General features: G+C 36.7%; 1 long non-coding RNA gene across 2 annotated transcripts in view; it reads right to left on the bottom strand.

Annotated features, from left to right (window-relative positions):
- Positions 1–22382, bottom strand: part of LOC141565418 (uncharacterized) — a 135352-nt gene that overhangs the window by 12929 nt on the left and 100041 nt on the right. For both annotated transcript variants that reach the window (XR_012489018.1, XR_012489019.1), the window contains one exon: positions 21110–21211. This is a non-coding gene — a long non-coding RNA (uncharacterized LOC141565418). The remainder of the gene's footprint in view (positions 1–21109; positions 21212–22382) is intronic.

The following is a 22382-nucleotide window of genomic DNA, read 5'->3' as shown; positions in this document are numbered from 1 at the left end:
AATCAGAGTAAGTTATGAGTTCCCCTTTGGCAAATAAGCTTGAGCCCATTCTTCCCTAGATTCTGTATGTACTGTATCATAGACTTTGGGGAGGATGTTTTATATCAAATATTCTTACTATACCATTTAAGTAACTACATATTTCTAAACTATCTAAATCTGGCTGACTAAATGATTCTCAAATATAACATTTTGGAAGAGGGGAAGAGGAAAGAAGAAGCATATTGATAGAGTCCCAAGTCAATGATATTAGAGAATTTATGCAACCTTAATTGATTGTAAAAGTGAGAATTATGTTCAGGTTCCCTTAGAACCTAATTGGACTACAGATTGAAATAAATCTGAAAAGATAACTTGAATCCAGATAAAAGAGTTCTAGACTATGCAATTTATATTTTATCTTATAAATAAGATGAAATGATTAAAGGATTTTTAGAAGGGGTGAAATGGTGAATAAAGAAAATATTGGCAGCTATGTGAAGAATGGATTAGAATAGAGAGAGATCGAAATCCAGAATCTAATTAAAAGGCTTTTGTAAAAGTCCAAACAAAAAGTGATGAGGACCTATTATAGAGTCTCTGCACAGAGACAGCTGGTAGTAGAGTGGATAAAGTACTGGCTCTTCTTTTCTCATTAAAATAGGAGCATGATTGTCTGTTGAGAGAGGGAGGAGTGTGTGGGTATATGTGTATGTATGTGGGTATGTGTGTGGGTATGATATAGGAAGCTTAAGGAGAAAAGAGAAAATTTAGAACAACTACTATATGTAGAAGGTGATAAAGAAACAATCAGCAAAGGAAAAAGTTTATCTAATTTTTTTTTTAATCACAATGAGAAAGATTCTAGAAATTGCTTCAAGCAGCAAGTGTTGGACAATCTCTTTGTCAAGCAGAAAGACACAAGAGCCATGGGAAAGTTCATTTTACAATACAAGCTCATTTACAAAACATGACAGAGAAAGATAATAGAATATCATATTTCACAAAACAACAAAAAGAAGGAAAATGGAAAATTAGCTTGTAGAAAGATTTGTGTGAGATCCCACTGAGCCCAATGATGTAGAGGCAACTGAAGGATAAAGCCCAGAAGAAGTCAAAAGTAGATGGGAAATAAAACAGATGGCAGATTTGAAAATCTGCCAGAATTTCTGTGGCAATCTATGTTCTCATCAATGGCAGGAGAACCACACTCGGATTCTAACACCTCTATGCCCCAATTCTATGATGAAGAGGTTGGGAATCATGCCGAAGAAAAGTTGGGAAGACTTCTATTATAGAACTAAGCCTTATAAAACATCAAAGATTAGATGAGATCTGCATAATATTATAAAAGATTCCTTCATACACACAACTGCAGAAATAATCTTCTATAAATATCAAGAGGCAGAAAACAGACAACCATACACTTATCAAAGTTTTTTGCTACTTTCTTAGAGGATTTTCTGGCCAAAGTTCAAATGAAAGAGGGATTCCCTTTGTAGAAAACTACCAAACTTCCATACCACAAGGGGCAGCATAGTGTATTAGATAAAGTACTATAGAAGGAAGGTAAGAGTTGAGAGCTACCTGGTAGCTACTTGATCCTGGACAAGTCCTTTACCTCTCTATATTTTTGCTTCCCACTCCTTTGATTTCTAAATCTCATTCCAATGGTGAAGAAAGGTGATAATCTTTGAGAAAAAGAAGAAGAAGAAGAAGAAGAGGAAGAAGAAGAAGAAAAAGAAGAAGAAGAAGAAGAAGAAGAAGAAGAACAACAACAACAACAACAACAACAACAACAACAACAACAACAACAAGAAGAGAAGAAAAAGAAGAAAAAGAAGAGAAGAAAAAGAGAAAGAAAGAGAGAGAGATCCCGAAAGAGAAGAAGAAACAGAAAAAAAAATGAGTAGCAAAAGCAAATTTTGTGATCTTGAAATTTCCTAAATCCTATCTCATATTTAAGCCTTCTGAGTGAAGCCAGGGAGGAAGCTGACTTGGGAAGGTTTGTGAAAAATTCATGAGGCAATTAAGCACCACAAATTGGACTTCATCTTATTACCTACTCTCCAACATTAAAGACACAAACACATATACTTCCAAAACCAGCTAGTGGTACAAGTATTAAACTATAGAGTAATGCAATAGATAGAATATCAACCACTCAAAAAATCCTGAGTTCAAATTCTGCCTGGATATCCAGTTTCTAGCTGTGCAACTGTAGGAAAGTTACTTAATCTCCCTCAGCCTCAATTTTCTTATCTGTAAAATGAAACTAATAACAACATAACCTAATAGGGTCATCAAGAGGATCACCTAAGATATGTCAAGTGTTATGCTTAATAAATGACAGCTAAGCAATACAGTGAAGAGAATGGTTGTCCTGGAGTCAGGTCAAATCCAGCCTCAGATTCTTATATCTGTGTGACTTTGGGTAAATCACTTCATCTCTTTTTGCCTCAGTTTCTTCACCTGCAAAATGGAGGTAATAATAGCACTTACCTTATAGGATTGTTAATCATCAAATAAGATATTTGTAAAGCATTTTGGAAACCTTAAAGTGTTATTTTAATACTATTAGTAGGATTAAATGCAGTCTGCTTTCTAGTCCAAATCCAGAGGGGTAGATGCCCCATACCTAGATTCAGGAGCCTCTCCAAAAACTCAACTCTAAATCAGCACAGAAATGTGCTCCCTCGGGTGAGGGAGAAGGTAGAAAAAGACCACTGTTCACTTCAATCAGATTACAAGGAGGGAAGCATTTCTGGGTGAGAACCCTGTATTGTTGTTGGGGGCCTATCAGATTTGATTATTTGAGGGTTTTGGGGGTTTTGGTTTTGATTTGATTTGTTGGGTTTTGTTTTTTTTTCTTTTTCTGTACTTACCAGTCTTACTTCCACTACTAGAAAAGGGAACTTAATTCAGACCACATCCTTTGGTCTACTGAGACCTCTTCTCCCAAGCAAGAAAACAAAAATCAAGCAGTTTATAAAGAAGAAATTGCTCCCTACCTCTCCCTCATTAACACTCCTATAAACACTCTACATCTCCCAACATCCCTCACTCAACACTCTTACAAGTGGGTGGACCTATAGACCTTTTGATCCTCCTAGATCTGTGGGCAAATCTAGAACTCTCTGGATCTTCATTTCCTCCTCACGAAAATGCATGCATTGGATGGGTCCTCAAAGGTCCCCTTCTTTTAGAGTTATGATCCTATGGGCACAATTTGTAGTAATCAATCAACAAGCACTTATTATGTATTTATAATGTGCTATGTTAAGCACAGAGCTCCTGCCTTCAAAGTCCTTACATTCTAATGGAGGAGATGGCTGGAATAAATGATAATATATGAGACAGAGTGACTATATGGAAGGTAACCTTTAAGAAGAAAGTTTTGGCAACTGAGGGGGACCAAGAATGGCCTCCTGCAGAAAAATGGTATTTGAGGTCACTCTTAAAACCTCTTATTCTCCTTAGAATGAGAGAGACAGAGTAAGAAGGGACAAAGAGCTTATTGTTATCTTGGACTACAAACCACTGCATCTGGGGCCATTTCCAGCCATTCTGATCTATATATGGCTACTGGACCTAGATGGTTCCAGAGGGGGAAGTAAGACTGGTGACTTTGCACAACCCACCCTCACTAAAATCCAATTCACTTTCAAGTCTAGACAGCACCTCCCTGATGTCATGTTCCTCTTCAAGAAATGAAAGACAAACAATAAAGGCATAATGAAGATGGTGGAAGCCCTAAGAGCTGCCCACTAGATCCTGCAAAAATAGCTTAGAACTTCGGAGCCATAATAAAACAAATGGATTGTCAGGTTGCCACACGTTCGGCCTCTGACCTGAATTTTTTTTTCAAAAAAGAAAAAGGAACAGAAACTATCATAAACTCACCACCCTCACTCTACCTCCTTCCCCCTTGATTGTCACAACAGGTGGTTTATGCAGATTTATGGTTCATCAAGTAAGTTTGTTTTCCCTTTTGCAATGTCACATGGGCTGTTCCAGGTGCTCAAGAATGTTACAAGAACAATTTAACTGTGGTTTTCCTGCCCAAAATAATGCTGGCCTTACCAGCAGAGAACCACAAAGACCAAGAAAATCCTTTCTTGGAAACCAAAGTGGTAACTTACTTGCAATCTATAGATCTTAAGACATTGATAGATTCCTTAAGGCACCTAAAGAGCTCTTTTAGACCCAAAAATAAACCTGGGTTCAAAGTCTACAAGAAATCAGGGTGAGCCCTAAGGAAATTTAAAAAAAAAAGGAAAGAAAAGAAATTCGAAGTTTTCTAATTTTCTTTCTCCATAAATTGAATGAATAAAGAGCATCTGTGGCTGAAGAGAACTGGTGAGTGGAGCTGCTCAATCTGAGTTCTCATTATTTTATCAGATCAATGATCTATCTATTTATTTATTTGGCAGCATGGTGACTCAATGGATAGACTGTGGGGCCTGGAGTCAGGGAGACTCATCTTCCTGAATTTCAATCTGACCTCAGACACATATTACCTGTGTGGTCCTGAGTAAGTCACTTAATCCTGTTTGCTTCAGTAAAAAAATAAAAGCAAACCACTCCAGTATCTCTGTCAAGAAAATTCCACTTAGGGTCATAAAGTGTAATGTGATTAAAAAACAGCTCAACAACAACAAGTTTACCTCTCTATTTATCTACTTATTTGATTTTTTCCTTTACTTATTCATATGCTTTTTAATTTATTCCTTTATTTAAACCAAGCAAAATTTCCCTTCCTATGATAAAGTATTTGGGAAAATCATCTGAAAATTTATATTGTAATCTACAAACTGTTGCATTGCAACACTACTCAGTTTGTAAATGGAGACAAATCATGTGGGGATTCACAGAATCCCTACTTATTTCAGAGACACCAGAGCAGCTTTATTTTTATTTGGACTCTTATGTTCTCCTTAGACTTACAATCTCAGATCCCCAGTGAGTATTTCAGTCATGAAAAGAAACTGTAAAATAAGATTGGAAAAGTCAATTGAAACTAGATTTTGGAAGATCGTGAATGCTTAGATGAGAAGATTGGACTTGAAACTGTAAGCATCAGAGAAGGGTTTGGAAGCAATGAATTGATCAGACATGTACACACAAAGAAAAATCATCTCGACACAAAAGAAAGAGAATATGTTCTCTTTTGAGACAGGTATTTACCACTCATTGAGCAGCCTTTAAAAAATGGAGGTTCTTTCCAGATATCTGACATAATAATGACACTGAAGTTTTTCAACGGTGATTTAGAGAAGAAAGATCACTTTGTTGCTACCATTATGTAACAAAGAAACAAAATTAGAAATGGTGGCTCACCAGGATCTCTGCATTGATACATCTGATACCCTCCTGTTTCCAGCTAAATCTGAGTAAACATAAAGTAATTACTCATCTTTCACATGCAAAGATTACATCACTGACCCACAAAAAAATGTAATACAATTAATATTTGTCAGCTGTCTATTATGTGCTGATCCCCTTACCCTAAGACTCTTCCCATTGAAATCCACCTTTTACCTGCTATCAAAGCATTCTTCCCAAAACTCAGATCAGATCAGATCTGTTCAAATAAACTCCAGGGGTTCACTATGACCTAAGGATCAAATAGAAAATCCTCTATTTGGCTTTTAAAGCCCTTTCCTACCAGACTGTTCATCTTCACATGCTTTCTGACCTAGTGACACTGTCCTTGTTGGGAGCTGTAGCATGACGTAACATTTCCAGATTCTGTATTTTCACTGACTGTCCCCTGTGTCTGGAATCCTCTCCTTCCTTACCTCCAGCTCCTGTATTCACTATCTTCCTTCAAGTCTCAGCTGAAGTCCCATCTTCTGCTAGAAGTCTTTCTTGGTCCCTATTTCTGCTACTGCCTTCCCTGAGATTATTTTCAACTTATCCTATATATAGGAAAAAGCAACTAGGTAGCATGGTGGATAGAGCTCTGGAGTTGGCATCAGGAAAACCTGATTTCTAATATGTCCTTAAAAACTCATTAGCTCTTGTGTGACCTTGGGCAAGTCACTTAACCCCAATTGCCTCAGCAAAAGCAAACAAACAAAAAACACCTCATTAGCTCTGTCTGTCAATCCCAGTTTCCTCATCTATAAAATGGGGTTAATAGTGGCAACTTTCTCCTAAGGTTATTATGTGAATGAATAAAAGATGTTTGTTTATTTTTTAATTGCAATTCTTAAAGCACTATAGGAAAGGTATCTGTTATTAATTATACATAATTGTGTGAACATTGTCTCCTCCATTGGATTGTGAGCTCCTTATTGGGCAAGGACTGCTTCTGACTTTCTTTGTATTCCCAGCTCTCAGCATAGTGCCTGACACATAATAGTCAATAAATGTTTGTTGAGTTGACTTGTATGGAGACGTCTTTAACTTAGATAGAGATATCTGGTAGTGTCATAGTTCACGGAGCATTGTACCCATTGTCAGGAAGACCTAAATTTGAATTTGGCTTCAGATAATTACTAATTGTGTGATCCTAGGCAAGTCACTTAATCACTCTCATGTTCCATTTACTCATTTATAAAATGCAATGTGAACATGATTAATTAAGTCAAACTCTAGATGATCCAAAGTCATGCACTAATACTACATATTTCAGAAGTATTTCTTAATCTATATTAGCAATGGGAGTTTCTACACTGGCAGTTCCCTATCTTGATAAAATCATATTTTGAGATTTTTCTTCCCAAACTGGACTTCTCCCCCCATCAAAAAAAAAAAAAAAAAAAAGACTAAAAGACTTTTGTAACACATGTCCTGGTTCTCATGACTTTTACCAATTAAGAGCAAAAAAATCTTAGCCTAGGGACTGTGTACTACTTTAAAAATATTTTGGACTGTGTACTACTTTAAAAATATTTTTGTCTTTATATCAATGTCAGTATCATTTCCTTTCTAATCATATGTATTTTATTTTATGGATTTAAGAAGTTTATTCTGAATTTAAGAACTTTAATCTGAGGCTTGACAAAATTGTCAAAAGTCTATGATGCAAAAAAGGCCAGAACTTCTAGAATAAAAGAACAAGATTGCAACCAAGAAGATCAGTATAATATATAATATAATAAATGTAATATTATATGTTAAATGCATTGGAAAGTTAGGAAGCAAAGATTGAAGAGGTAAAGTCATTCATGGAAGGATGATGGCAAAACCCATGCAAAGGTGGTTTGAGTTGAGCTCTATAAAGAATGCAAGAACCAGGAAATTATTGTATGTGACAACAAGAAGATTATACAATGACCAATTCTGATGGACGTGGCTCTCTTCAACACTGAGATGATTCAGGCAAGTTCCAATGATCTTGTGATAAAGGGAGCCATCTGCACCCAGAGAGGACAGTGGGCATTGCGTGTGATTCACAACATAGCATTTTCACTCTTTTTGTTGTTGTTTGCTTGCATTTGATTTTCTTTCTCATTTTTTTTCCTGATTTGATTTTTCTTGCGCAGCAAGATAATTGTATAAATATGTATGCATATATTGGATTACTTGCCATCCAGGGAAGGGGTGTAGGAAGGTGAAATTGGAACACAAGGTTTTGCAAGGATTAATGTTGAAAAATTATCCGTGCATATGTTTTGAAAATAAAAAGCTTTAATTAAATTAAATAAATAAAAGAATGGTTCAGAATTCAGCAGACAAAAAGAAGGGAAACCATAGAAGCAGATGGAACAGCTCTTTGCCAGTTTAACCTTCCACCTTTCTTAGACCATTTTTTCCTGACTCCACCAACAAACATGCCTAATTACCAACCGCATTAATGCCTAAAAAATTACTGTTGACTATTAGGACACTTCTTGTTGTAACTTCTTGAACCCTGAAATGCAGGTGGGATAGAGGTATCAATCAGGGAGGGCCATGTTTGTTATGATCATTTCAATTAGTGAGGAAAAAAATTAAGTGAAATACATATATTCACACAAATATATGTGATGTGTGTATATTATATATATATGTATATACATGTAGATGTATGTGTGTATATATATGTATATACATGTAGATGTATGTGTGTCTATATATACGTACTACATATATGTTTGTGATTCTCATGCAACAGTGCCTGTTCTGAAAATAAACCTTTGTTTTTCTTTCCTCAGGGTTGATTGCTTTGCTTTTCTCCTGAAACCTCATGACTTTTCCAGGCTGGCCATAATTGGGAGCAAAGAGGACACGCTGTGTGTGTGTGAATGACAAATGATGCATTAACTAATTTTGCTGCTTTTTTCCCTTCTGTGGATAATGGGCTGTAGGATTATCTTTCAGGAGACTGAGTCACTAACATATTGTAGAGAGTTTAGGATGGACAGCTATAGTAAGTTACTATGCTGCCACAGGACTAGCAGGGGCCAAAGGAGAGAGGACCAATCCTTTCTTGTACCTCCTAACTTTGTGGAGAAATGATTGGGAGATTGCTTGTGCTCTTTAGTGAACTGGAAATGAATGTTAACTGAATCTGTTGCAATGATAAAAGGAAAAAGGAAACCTGGGCCCTATCCCTAATTTCCTATCTAGGCAGCCTCCTTCAGTTCTGTTACTTTGTCCAGTAAATCCATGTGAACAGGGCTCAATATCCTGAGCCTCTTTTTTACCAACCAGGGGCTATTTCCAGAGCTCTCAAGCTTACCCTTCCATAAATGATTCTAGATTTCTTCTGCCAATTGCTTTAAGAAATAAAAAGACCCTAGAGTTATCTATTGAAACATAAGTAGGGGATATAGAAAGGAAGAAAAGAAGTGTATGTTTGCTATCCAAAGCCACATCCCTGGATTCTCATCTTTTCCCTACTTTCTCCATTATAGATTCTCAGGGAGAAGGCATCTCAGAAGGCATCAGGTCCAAGAGAAATCCTTTTTAAAATATCTGCCTCTTAAAGACCTCCAGTCATAAGGAAATCATCATCTTCCAAGGAAGCACAATCTACTTTTGGTCACCTCTCATGTCAGGGAATTTTTCTTTCACTGAGATAATATCTGTTTTGCTACAACTTCCACCCATTCATACTCGTCCCACCCTCTAGGGCCAAGCAGAATAGTCTCATCCATCTGACAAGCAATATCCCTTCCAATACTTGATGACAGCTATCATGTATTCTTCAGGCTACACAACTCCCACTTTCTTGAACTATATTTCATTTTCTTCTCCTTGTTTACTCTGTTCTAACACACATAGGCACTTTTGTACAGTTTAAGTCGCTATAGTGCAAGGGAATTTCTGAGAGGAAAAAAAAACCTACACACACTTATCCCAAGTCACAATTTGATTTTGTTCCAATATTTTAACTTAGGAGACCAGACAAGATAGAATAAAATAAAGCAGCATCACCCATCACACACACACACACACACACACACACACACACACACACACACACACACACACACACACATACCCTGTCACCACCCCTAAAGCAAAGATCTAAGAATATCAGACTAAGTAGTGGTTGGGAAATCTAAGGAGAAATCAGCAGCAAGTCACTTTTTGAGTATAAGGTAGCAAATTTAAGCTATAGTCAAGTAATGAGGGCAGCAGCTATGGAACAAAGGTGGGCTAGGATTTCAGACTCCATCTTTAAAGCTAAACAGAGTTGGGTCTATTAAAGAAAGGGTCTCCCAGAGTGCATCAAAGCCTCAGTTCTGGGCTCAGACAGTTGAAGCCATCAAAATGGGATTTTCAGATGGGCTTTGAGAGGGACTAGATCGTGAACAGAGCCTCCAGGTTTCTGACCAGCCTAGGTCATAAACTCAGCTGTCACCTGGAGAGGATTCATAAACATCTTCGGGAAGCTAGCCCAGATCAGAATCAGTTCAGCAGCTTCATCTATTCCTATAACTAATTGCAAATCATTCCCCAGCCCAGAACAGGGATAGGCTAGCATCATGATTATGCCAAATTTGTGAAGCTATACTGGTAGTTGACAGGATCTGGGACCAACTATTATCTAGTGGAAAGTCACCCACAGACAAGGCTGCAACTATGTTGTCCAGACCCAAACTAGAGCTTGGATCCTGGAAAGACCAGGAGGGTAACAATTAGTTGTTATAGTTATTTGGCTATTTCAGTGACGTATGACTCTTAGTGACCCCATTTGAGGTTTTCTTGGTAAAAATTCTGGAGTGATTTGCCATTTCTCTTTCCAGTTCATCTACAGATGGGGAAACTGAGGCAAGCAGGATTAAATGACTTGCCGAGAGTAACAGCTAGTAAGTGTCTGAGGTCAGATTTGAATTCAGGTTTTCCTAAATGCAGGCCAGTGTTCTATCCATTGCATAGCCACGCTGTCCCATTTTGGTAAATAAATGGCCTTAATCAAATTGCCTAAAGTCTACTGAAAGTTTGCCTTTCCTTGACTCCAGATACTCCTGTGAATCTTGAAGAACCTGGTACTTAATACCTGACTGTCAACATCCCAGATAAGACAGGCCAGCATCATATGAGGTCATGCCAAACTTGCAAAAAATGTACAGAACCTAGCCCTAGTATCAAGTCCCAATCTAGGATATAAAGTTAGAGGGAGTAAAGAGAATGGCCAAGAATGCTCAAGAATAAACATAATAGATGATAACTCTAGAACTCAGCATCATAATGAAAGATTGTTGTCATAAGGATAATCTCATAAGGAAAGCCTATAAGAAAAGCATATCTTGCCCACAAGATCAATTATAATTTCCATAAGAAATAAATAAAATGAGAGAAAGAGGAGAAAGGGAAGGAAAGAAGAGGAGGAAGTAGAAGAAGAGAAGAAAGAAGAAGGAGGAGGAGATAGGGAGAGAAGGGAAAGGGAAGAAGTGAGGAGAGGAGAGAGGAAAGACTGACATAGAGATAGAGACAGAGAGAGAGAGAGAGAGAGAGAGAGAGAGAGAGAGAGAGAGAGAGAGAGAGAGAGAGAGAGAGAGAGAGAAAGCATTGGAGAAGAAATGAGAACTTTGGAGGAAATATTGGGAAAAGAATTAGCAGTTTAGCCTAAGAAGTACAAAACTTTACCCAAGTAACAGAATCTTTGAATATTAGAATGAACCAAACAGACATTAATGAAACAAAGAGATATGTTAAGAATAGACTGATACTAAACTCTCAGATTTAATGATCAAAGCCTATTACTACCCCATTGTAGGTTACAGTTCATATTAAAAAAGCTTTGAAAAGTCCCTTTTAGATACAGCTTTCTTCCTCCCCTAACTTTCCCCCTCCTTTTCCCTCTGCCTGTTTATTTTATGGAATAAGTTTCAACATTTTCTTGATTCCACCTTCACAATGTTTCACCCCCTCACCACTTGCATTCAAGTCTCTTCACCTCTCACTTGGATTCTTACCTCACTCCTTTAATTGGTTCTCCTGCCTCCAATTTCTCCCTACCCCAATCCATTCTCCACAAAGTTGTTGTTTTAAACACTGATTTTCCTAAAATACAGGTTGCTCCCCATGTCAATAACCCGCTCAAAAAGCTTCCCTGGCTTCCTATTGGTTCTAGGATAAAAATACAAACTCGTTTATCATTTACAGCCATTGACAATTTGACTCCAAGTTATCTTTCCAAATAAACTTCACATTATTCCCCCTCACCCACACTGTGTTCCAGACACACTAACTTAATTAATGTTCCCTATATAGAACTTTCCATGTATTGCCTCTGTCCCCCATGGGGCTGCAATGTACTTCATCCTCGTTTCTGCCCAGCTCCTTTCAACACTCAGCACAAGAGCTATCTCAGAAAAGAAGCCTTTCCTGAGACTCTCAGTTATTAGAATTCTCACCACCTACCTCCTCTCCCAAAATTACTTTATATTTGTTCTGTCTATATTTATCTATGTCTTGCAACAAAATATAAGCCTCTTGAGGACCAGCACTATCATTTTCTTAGTATCCCTAACATCTTTCAGAGTGCATGGTACACAGTAAGGGCATAATAAATAATCACTTTCCAAGTCTGGCTTTTGACATAAACTAGTGGAATAACTGGCTTAGAAGAGACTTTGAGGTTATCTAATCAAATGGATATAGTGCTCAGGCTGGAGTCAGGAAGACTTATCTTCCTGAGCTCAAAACTGGCCTCAGACACTTACTGATTATGTGACCCTGGGCAAATCTAGTATCTTTGTCAAGAAAACCTCAAAAGGGATAAAACAAGAGTTTGACATGATTTAAACAACCAAACAACAATGAAAGTTCCACCCCCTGATTTTAACAGGAGAAGGGGAGGATTATTAGAAAGAATAAGAGTCTCAAACCAGAGCACCTAAGCTGAAATCCCACCTCAGGTGCCTCCTTTGTAGCTTCAAAGGTATTTGACCTCTGCATCTGTAAAATAATTGGGCTGAACTAGATAATTTCTGAAGTCTCCTCTAACTCTCAATACATGATCCTAGAACTCTGGTTCACTGACCTCCAGTCCAATAGTATTCTTTCTACTGGATTGCACCACCACCTTTCACAAAGCTAGGCTGTGACTAATTCAGTATTTAGGCCCTATTCAGTCCATTTAAGCATACCAAATATGTTCTATTTCTCCCCTCAGTATTCTATTGCTCCTGCTATTCAATTAATTTACTGAGTTATTCAGGAGGAAAAAATGAATTAAATAATTACCGCTTTATGGCTGCAGATGGAGAGGACATGGCCTGCCCATTGTTCTGGAAAGACTCATGAGATAACATTCCTATAAGGAGTAGGGAGCTAAAAGCAATTTTAAAAAGCAGATTCCTATTATATCCTGAAACTGACATCGCTTTTCCATACTTGGCCAATCTGGCTAGGTGATGGGACACCCATGTTGTGTCTTTCTTTCATGTTTTCAGGGATTGATTTATACCACCTGTTCTTCCTCCAGCAGCATTTTTATGTCTTGTTTTGTCTTGTGTGTTTTTTTTAATTTGTGGCAGAGAGCCTGGCAAAACTTCAGACATGTTGGTGGGCCTGCCAAGGCAGAGCAAACACAGTGGCCAGTGCCCACTTCTGCAGATTCAGAGAGAGACAGATGATAGCATCAAACGAAACTTGTGAAGTATTTCTGTGAGCTTTGAAGTCCTAAGTAGGAACCTAAAGAAAGTGGGGACATGGGAAATGTTTGCAATTTTTTTTTGGCAGGTGAAGGTTGAAACTTTGAAAGAAAATGTAGGATAACTGAGTATTAACTATGTAGATGTGTGTATGTGTGTGTGTGTGTGTGTGTGTGTGTGTGCTTAAGATTTGGTTTTTTCTGGGCCACAGACTCAGATATTAGAATGGAGGTTTTCTGAAAAGACTGAACTTCATCCCATAAAACCCTGAGCAGCAAGGTAGCTCATTGGGTTAAACACTCATCTTCCTGAGTTCAAATCTCACAAATTGAGAGTTAAGTGATTTGTTCAGGTCCCACAGACATGTGTTAGAAGCAGAACTGGGAGACATTTCATTTCTCCAAGATGAGATCTCTAAGCACTGTGCCAACCAACTTATTAATGCAAAATTATTATCATTTGTTTTCCAAAGGAAGAAACTTCAAGATGGGATTATAATCATACAACCAGTAAGTATCCGGGGTAAAAATCAACTTCAGGTTTCATGACTTTTCATCCAGCATTATAGTCACTGAACAACATTTACTCATCAAATAAAACAAGGTTAGTAGAAGCAAGGGTATATCAGGAAGGTGCCAAGGATACATAAGACCCGATCCTGACAGACATATGCTAATTGTGTCATTAGTGGCCCTTGAGAAACCTGTTCTGTCCCTGGCACTCTCAGATGTATGCTTAGAAATAATAATTATTTAATACTTTAGGGGAGGTTATTCCCATAGACTTCCTATAGGAAGAAAACCTTTTTTTATGGTTGTTATTATTGGAATGGTGAGGTTGTTTCTTGGAAATGGGAATCAGTCTTACTTTTTATAGAAGTCTCTGCTCTCTGCTGACTGGTGAACTGGAAATAAGTTTTGAAACTCAGGATGTATTCTATTTATCTGAAGAAGTAAACACATGAGGAAACTGAGGCAGAGTGCTTATTCAGCCTCTACTCAGCAGAAGGCAAACTCACTATCTCCTGAGTTACCTATTCCATTTCTAGACAAGTCTAATTATTATATTTTTTCCCCTGACATCAATTTGAAATTTTCATCTTTGCAACTTCCAATCCTGGCTCCTGGTTCTACCCTCTAGGGTAAAAAGGAACATATCTATTCCTTTTTTTTTTTTTGGCTGAGGCATTTGGGATTAAGTGACTTGCCCAGGGTCACACAGCTTATGACGTGTTAAATGTCTGAGACTAGATTTGAACTCAGGTCCTTCCAACTTCAGGTCTGGTGCTCTATCTAGCTACCCCTATATCTATTCCTTTTTAAGAAAAAGCCATTTAAGCCATCACTTCCCCCTAAAACATCACTGTTCCCCTTTCCAAGCTAAATACTCCCAGCTCCTTTATCTGACATGATGAAGATTGAATGAAAAAAATTCATGGGAAGCATTTTGCAAACTTTGAAGGTATATGTATTTAAATAGTAGCTATTATTAATGCTACAGACAAGCCATTTGCCAAGTTAAAGTACTTATTTGAGAAAGAGGAGCCAGAGTTTCTGGGGTATATAAGTCAGTCTGCAAGAATCCACATAAGATGAAACTTTTACTGAAGCAGGGGACACCTGCCTGGTGAAAGTACTATTTCTCAGTTTTATGGGATACTTTTATGCTTCAAGGATTCAGAGGATTTCTTAGATGCAATGCCACATTCAAAAGAATCAGAACCAAAGTTCACTAAAAGCAAAATGTAAATGCTTATGTTGAGTAGGTGCTGGCCACAACACATTGCAATCAAAGAATTGCTTAGGAAAAGCAGAAAATGTCTGTAGATCGCCTGTGAAATACATGATCAAAAGGAAAGGAAAAATGCACCGGACATGTAATGAGTCAATCAATTGATAAACATTTATTATGTGCTTATTATTTGTCAAGCATTAGAGATACTAATATAAAAGAAAATCCTTGTTCTCAAGGTGCTCACAATCTAATAGGAGAAAACAACACATGAAAGGAAGCTGAAAAATCATGAGGGAGTTGAAGGAAGAGGAACAGACAGCATCCATCTCTGAGATACGACGGAAAAATCCAAAGGAATATGGTTGCCCTCCTGAGGAGAATCTTGGAGCCCTCCTTAAAAGGAAATTAGGGGAGGAACTCCCCATTCCATGTTCTAATCAAATGATAGTGATGAGATATGAAAACTAAAGATGAGGTGATCTTGCTAATTGATGAGGATCTTGATAAATGATGAGGTTCCTAGTAGCATGATGAACTAAAAGTATATCTGCATGAGAAATGAAGAGAATGAGAGAGATAAAAGATGGATAGCCTATGTACACCACTGGAATCCATGCAATGTCAAGAGGCCTAAAGGAAAGCCCTTTGCTTGATTGGTAGACCCCCCACTCTGGAAAACTGAATATAAAAGAGCACACGATACATTCCTAGAGAAAGTACCAGGTTTGATAAGGTCACAATATATTACTTAACAGATGAATCCCAAGTATTTCTGTCCAAACGAAGCTTTCATCAAACTGATATAATATGCTAAGATTTTTCAGTGAATATTAAACATACTCTATGATCTTAAGAACTAAGTGACCCAAGTTTTTGGCTTGCTAATTCAATATTAACAAGACATATCCAATCAGCTGAGAAATCTTATCATTTCTACCTTCACGACATCTCTATCTGTCCCCTTCTCTCTCTTCACATGACTCCTACTGAACTCATATTTCATCATCTCTCACTTAAACTACTACAATAGTCTCCTGCCTCCTCAATTCCAGTGTCTTCCCATTCAGTCCATGCTCTCCACAGCTAGGTGGGTTTCCCTAAAGGTGATTTTCCTAAGTTCAATTCTGATAGTGTCATTTCCCTACTCAACAAGCCCAGTGATTTTCTATGCTCTCTTGAATCAAATATAATCTCTTTTCTTTGAAATTTAAACTCTTCACAACCTGACTAGACATTTCTCCTTCATTAGACATTAGACATTAGACATTCCTTCATGAATTTTATGGAATTAAAAAACATTTTTTGGACATGAAAGTTCTTTTCCCTCTTTTATGATCTCTTTGGGATACAGGCCCAGTAGAGAAACTGCTGGATTAAAGGGTATGCAAAATCAGATATCAAAATTGGAGTAAAATTCCAAATTGCTCTTCAGAATGACTGGTTCAATTCATAACTCCACCAAAGTATCAGTGACCCAGTTTTTCCACATCCTCTCCAACATTTATCATTTTTCTGTCATATTAGCAAATCTGATAGAATTGTCTTAATTTGTATTTCTCTAAACAACAGCAATTTAGAGCATTTTTTCATATGAGTACAAATGGCTTTAATTTCTTCATCTGAAAATTCTGTTCATATTCTTTGACCATCAATTGGGGAATGAGTTGTACTACTATAAATTTGATTCCATTCCATATATATTTTAGAAATGAGACCTTTGTCAGAAACACTGGCTATAAATTTATATATTCTTGTGTGGCACTATAATTGTACAAATATGTATGTTTGGATTTAACATGTATTTCTACCATGTTTAAAATATATTAGACTACTTTCAATCTAGGAGGAGTGGGGGGAAGGAGGGAAAATTGGAACACAGGGTTTTGCAAGGGTTAATGTTGAAGAATTGTCTGTGCATATGTTTTGAAAAATAAAAAGCTTTAATAAAAAATAGAATATAATTTCCTTGAGAAAAGGGACATACATTGTTCTTTCTTTGTTTTCCAAGTACTTAGTAACTGGCATAAATTAAGTCCTAAGTAAAGACTTTTGACAGATTGACATCAGCTGGACCATGTATTCAAGATGGGATGAAAGACCTCCTAACAAAGGTCCAGATTGATGATTACTACTCATTTCAATTGACACAGATAAGTACAAATGACCGTGCTATAAAGGTGGATCTTAGAGTCAGAAGAGCTCTAGGTTTGAATCTCAAACTCTACACTAAAGGACAGTTTGATTGAATTCATTCTCTAATGCTCTCTCCAGGTCTAAATCTCTTGATCTTTGTGATTGATGGGGATGACGAAGCCAAGAATTCTGAAAACTAAACAGCAGGTCCTCAGTAATGTCCACTGCTTATAGTGTGTCTCTCCTGATTAGGGGAGAAGGGCTTTTACCCCAAAAGCAAAAATGGGCACTTTGAGGAGACAGCGACCACACTTAGCATTCCAGAAGTCTACAACTCCATAACCTGAATAAGGGCTTCATATTAAACTGGTCATCGGAGTTACAGTAGCCTTTCATTGCACTCAAGGCTTTACCCAGTGCTTTTGTACAGTCAAGCCACTTTAGCATTCATCAATTAATTACAATCATTTACTGTCATTACTTAGCTAATTAGATTTGAAGCCAAGCCTCCAGAGGAGAAAGACCAATTTTGAAATCTCACTCCAGGCAGCCTTCCACCAGCCCACTGCCTTCCCTTCTTGACCTTCCATAAAGAACAGCAGACTCAGAGCTGGAACCCTGCCAAGTGCTGATCCTGCGGGTGACTATTCTTCATTACGCAGTCCAAGCCAAATGCTTCTCCTCTCCTGGGTTGTTACAATAAACAGTAATGAGATTCTCTTCCCAGGTGACTTGTGTATCAGAACCACAAAATTCATATTCTCTGTCCAGAACCATCAGCCCATTCTCACCAGGAATACTCTCCAAGCTCCTGCCCTATGTCTTCACTACTGGAGGCTACATTGACATCCCTTGAGAAGAAAACTATAGGCATAGTGAGCATCAAAGCAGCTCTTACAATAAGTATTTATACAGTACAAATTCTGGGAAAGCTGCCTCCTCCCTCTCCATATGTAGAAAGTCTATTTAAAGTTTATTAGGCTGGAAGGGAGATATTATTTTGCAATATTTTTCTTGAACAACTGGAATATTAGAAAAAGGCCACTAGAGTTCCCAGAGAAACCTATTCATTCTTGCTTTATTTTACACTTATTTGCCTGTGAATATTTGGTCCCCGAGATAATACAATGACAGGGACACTTTCACTTTTATATTTATTCTTTTAGAGCCTACTACAAAGTCTGGCATATAACAGGTTAAGTGAATGTCTATTGATTGATTGATTCAGGTTTATAATTTCTAAAAGAAATACCAGGACCCTCATTAACATAACCAAGGGAAAAGGAGATCTGAAGGGATCTTGACACTGTACAGGTTGCCTGCATAGTAATACATAATACATCCCTTCTCTTCCTCCTCAGCTGACCATCACTGCTGCTTCGAAGCTGTCAAAGATATGGAAACAAGCTAAACAACAGGCATTTATTAAACAGATTGCTAAATTCAAGGCATTAAGGATGCAAAAATAACAAATGTCAGAATTCCTGTTTTCAGAAAGCCTATATCCTGCAGGGGAAGTGGAGAAGGGAACAGCATGTGCACTGATAAATGCATTATACATAAAATTTAGTTAGAGCAGTGGCTCTCAAAGAGTGGTCCAGAGAATTCAAATTCAAAATTACTTTTATTTCTAATACGGTAAATATCTATAAATATAACCCACATAAACAAAAACTCTTTGGACAGAGTCTCAATAATTTTAAATAGTATAAAGATATTGAAAACAAAAGTTTGAGAACTACTGAATTAGATTAAGGTATTACAGGGACACAAGAGAGAACAGGTTCTGCTGGGAAATTTTGAGAAAGAAGAGGATAATAATAGCTAATATTTGTGCTTTGCAAATTATTATCTCACTTAAAAGTCCTGTAATATAAAATAGGTGCTATTACTTAATTCCCATTTTATGAGAGAAAAAACTGAAGCTGAAAGGATAAGTGCTGACTTACCTAGAGTTTTCACAAAGCAGATTTTGAAATTGGGCCTTCCAACTACCCAGTTCAGCAGACAGAAACTCACAAGAGAGCCATCTTTGTCTCAAGGTGCCTTTTCAATGCTTCCTGGACTTTATCATGTCAATCCCAGATTTTCAACTCTACCTTAGGAGAAGGAAAAAAGAGGGGAATCCTGACCTTGGAGGTGAAAGGGTAGAAAAATACCACGAAATGAAAAAATATATATATAAGAAAGGTCACTGAATGTTTCAAAGTAAGAAAGAAAGGAGAGGTTCTTCATGAAGAGAAGAAAGATGGATGCTCCAAGGAAATGGGTGTTTGTCTTCCAAGGAAAGATAATGCAAATGTATCAGCTCTATCAAGTAAAAAACCATCCAATAAGAGTCAGAAAAAGGAGAGACAATGATTGTTGACAACTGTTCATGGAGGGGAACTAAGGCAACTTTTTGCCACTAGAAAGCAATAATAAACTAATTTGCTATCTGCCTAAGATATGTATATTCCAAGAAATGACAAAAATTATGATTGCTACCTACTTTGGTAACACATAAAGATATGCATGGTAATGCCAAAAGGAATATAAAAACATTCCTAAAAATTAAAGAAACTGAAATCCTCAGGAGCACAAATGTTTTTTTTTTAATAAGTAGTACTCTCAAAGGCATAGAATTTAGCAGAGAAAAACAGATTTGGAAAGTGAATGGCTAAATAAGAAGTTGGTGACAGACCACAGAATTTGGATTTCTAGATCACAGGTAAAAGGCTGAGTATATTAACAATATAGACTAAATTAGCCTGAAGTCTTGTAAACATAATAACAAAGATGTTAAACTAAAAAGAAAGGGGGAAAGGAGACACTCTGTGTGTGTGTATGTGTGTCTGTGTATGTGTGTTTGTGTACATACACGCATACAAAGATAGACAGATAGCTATGAAACTAGATACCCTAGACAGTAGTTATAACTAAGCTAAAAAAATTCAAGAGTCAGTAATAAAAACCCATGACCTCATACATCTGTGCCCCAAAAAATAAAGTATTTTGTATGATGAGCAAGACAAACTAAAATAAATAGGCCTATTTAACTTCCTACTAAAATATAAATGATGATAAGAAATCTCAATGGAATAGGACTCTGGAAAAGTATATGTTAATCAAAAGAAACATAATAAGCAAAATGAGGTAGCTGAGGGTTGGGGGAAGAGAAGGAATAGCATGTATATTAAGAAGATAGTTGTTGGTTAGTCATTTTTCCAACCCTTCAAAATCCCTTTTGGGGTTTTCTTGCAAAGTTACTGGAGAGGTTTGCCATTTCCTTCTCCTCCACATTTTATAATTGAGAAACTGAGAAAAATAGGGGTTAAGTTATCTGCCTATGATCACAGAGCTAGTAAATGACTGGATTTGAACTCAGGTCTTCTTGATTCCAAGTAGAATCTTGGTATTCTATTCACTATACCATCTAGGTAACGATTAAGAAAATAACTCAAGTGAATTTCAAGAACTACAATATGGAAATAGAATGCAGAGCATTTAAATGAAGATAAATGAAGACAGAGACAGAAGATATTTTGTCATCAACATTTACTACAAAAATGGATCAAAAAGTGAAATGGATGAGTTCTGGACCCAGTTCATAAGCCTGGAACCAAAACACAAAGTAGCAGGAGAGAAGGAGAAGAATGGCAAATGTTCAACTTACAAAATATAGAATATTAACACTTTATTGGCTTTCTTAATAACAATTTCAGCCTTCAAAAATTAAAGGAATCTATAAGGGAAAATATGAGTTATGAATCTCACCAACAAGAAGGAAATTATGGGAATTTTAAATTCACTCTGAATTTGTGGTAAAAGGAGAAAACGTCATATCATCTTACATGAAGTCTAGATTTTGGAAGAACAGATTTTAAAGCTATCAGAGATAGCTAGGTAACTAACATGGAAGTCTGCCAAAGAAGGATGAGAACTTCTCAAGAAAGACACTGAAGATACAGAGAAAAACAGTTCTCATGAAGAAGAGAAAGAGGATTGACTAATGAGATTAATGTGAAGCTCAGGTTTTAAAAAGATGTGGAGAAGAAGGAATTTAAGACAGGTGTCAGAGAATGAAAAGGAAAGGAAGGCATATTCTTATAAGAATGGAATCAGGGTTACTAAAGCACAATGATTAGAGTTGGTAAGGAAAGCTAAGGACACTAGGAAGTGTCTTAGTTTTAGCTGGGTTGAGAGGGGAAAAGGAGGATTAAAAATTAAATAGGAACACTTACCACTCAAGGTGGAAAAGGCAATGATAACTGATGAGCAAAAAGGTACAACTTTTTACTTTTATTTTGGTTCTGTCTTCTCTGCCAGAAAGCTTTATGTTTGGCCTAGAGAGAACAAAAATGAGTAATTGGGATTTAACTTAAAATAAGTAGAAATATGAAGTACCTAATTGCCCTTTCTCAGATCAAATGACTTGAACTGGACGAATAATATAATAGCTAACCGAAAGACTTATGAGATATGGTTGCTGAGTCACCATCAGTGGTATATGAAACAACATAAAGATAGAGGACAAATCATTTTCTTGGTTCTGTTTACTAAACTGTATCAGTTTATTCAAGTCTTCTCAGGATTCTCTGAAACTATTTCATCCTTTCATGGTACAATAGTAATTCATTATATTCATGCTGTGTCCCGTCATTCCCCAATTAACAAGCATCCTTTTCATTTCTAGACTTCTGCTGCTACAAATATATTTGTACTTAACGGCAATTTTCCTTTTCCTTTAATCTCTTTAGGAAACAGACCAGATATGTGTATTCTTGATTCAAGAGGTATGCACACTTTAATAATTTTTAGGTAATAGATCCAAGTTGCCTTCTGGAATAGCTAGACAGGCCACCAATTGTGTGTAAATATGCCTTTTTTTCTCACAGTCCCTGGTATCATTTGTTATTTTTCTTTCTATTTAACTTTGCCAGTCTGATGGATATTAGGTAGAGAGCCGCAAAATTGCTTTACTTTTCATTTTCCTAATTATTGGTGATTTGAAGCATTTTTAAAATATGGTTATTTATAGCTTAGATTTCTTGTAATGTGAGATATTGGCCCAAACCTAATTTCTGCCAGAATGCTTTCCAGTTTATTTTTTTCTGCAGCAATTTTAAATAACCTTTAAAGATTTAAGTACTCTGATCAATGCAATAACCAACTATGATCCCAGGAGACCAATGATAAAGAATGAGATAAGCCTACAGACAGAGAGGTAACCTGCTAAATAAGCAGAATTAGATACATTTTTAAAATGTTGTCAATATGGTTATTCGTATTGATTAACTATGCATATTTGTCAAAAGGTTCTATTTTTCCTTTCTGGTTTTTTTTTTTTTTTATGGGAGGGCAGGATTGGCAAGGAATAAGCCAAAATTTATTGAAATAAACATTTTAATAAATGTCTATATTGAAAAATAATTCTAAAATAAAAAACAAAGAGAATAGAATTGGATGAGGGAAGATATCTTTATTTAAAAGAGAATGGAATATGTAAACAATAGG

Source organism: Sminthopsis crassicaudata, chromosome 4 (assembly GCF_048593235.1).
Source record: "Sminthopsis crassicaudata isolate SCR6 chromosome 4, ASM4859323v1, whole genome shotgun sequence".
Classification (NCBI taxonomy): Eukaryota; Metazoa; Chordata; class Mammalia; order Dasyuromorphia; family Dasyuridae; genus Sminthopsis; species Sminthopsis crassicaudata.
Note: the sequence above shows the minus strand (reverse complement) of the source record. Positions and strands in the feature narration are given on the sequence as shown.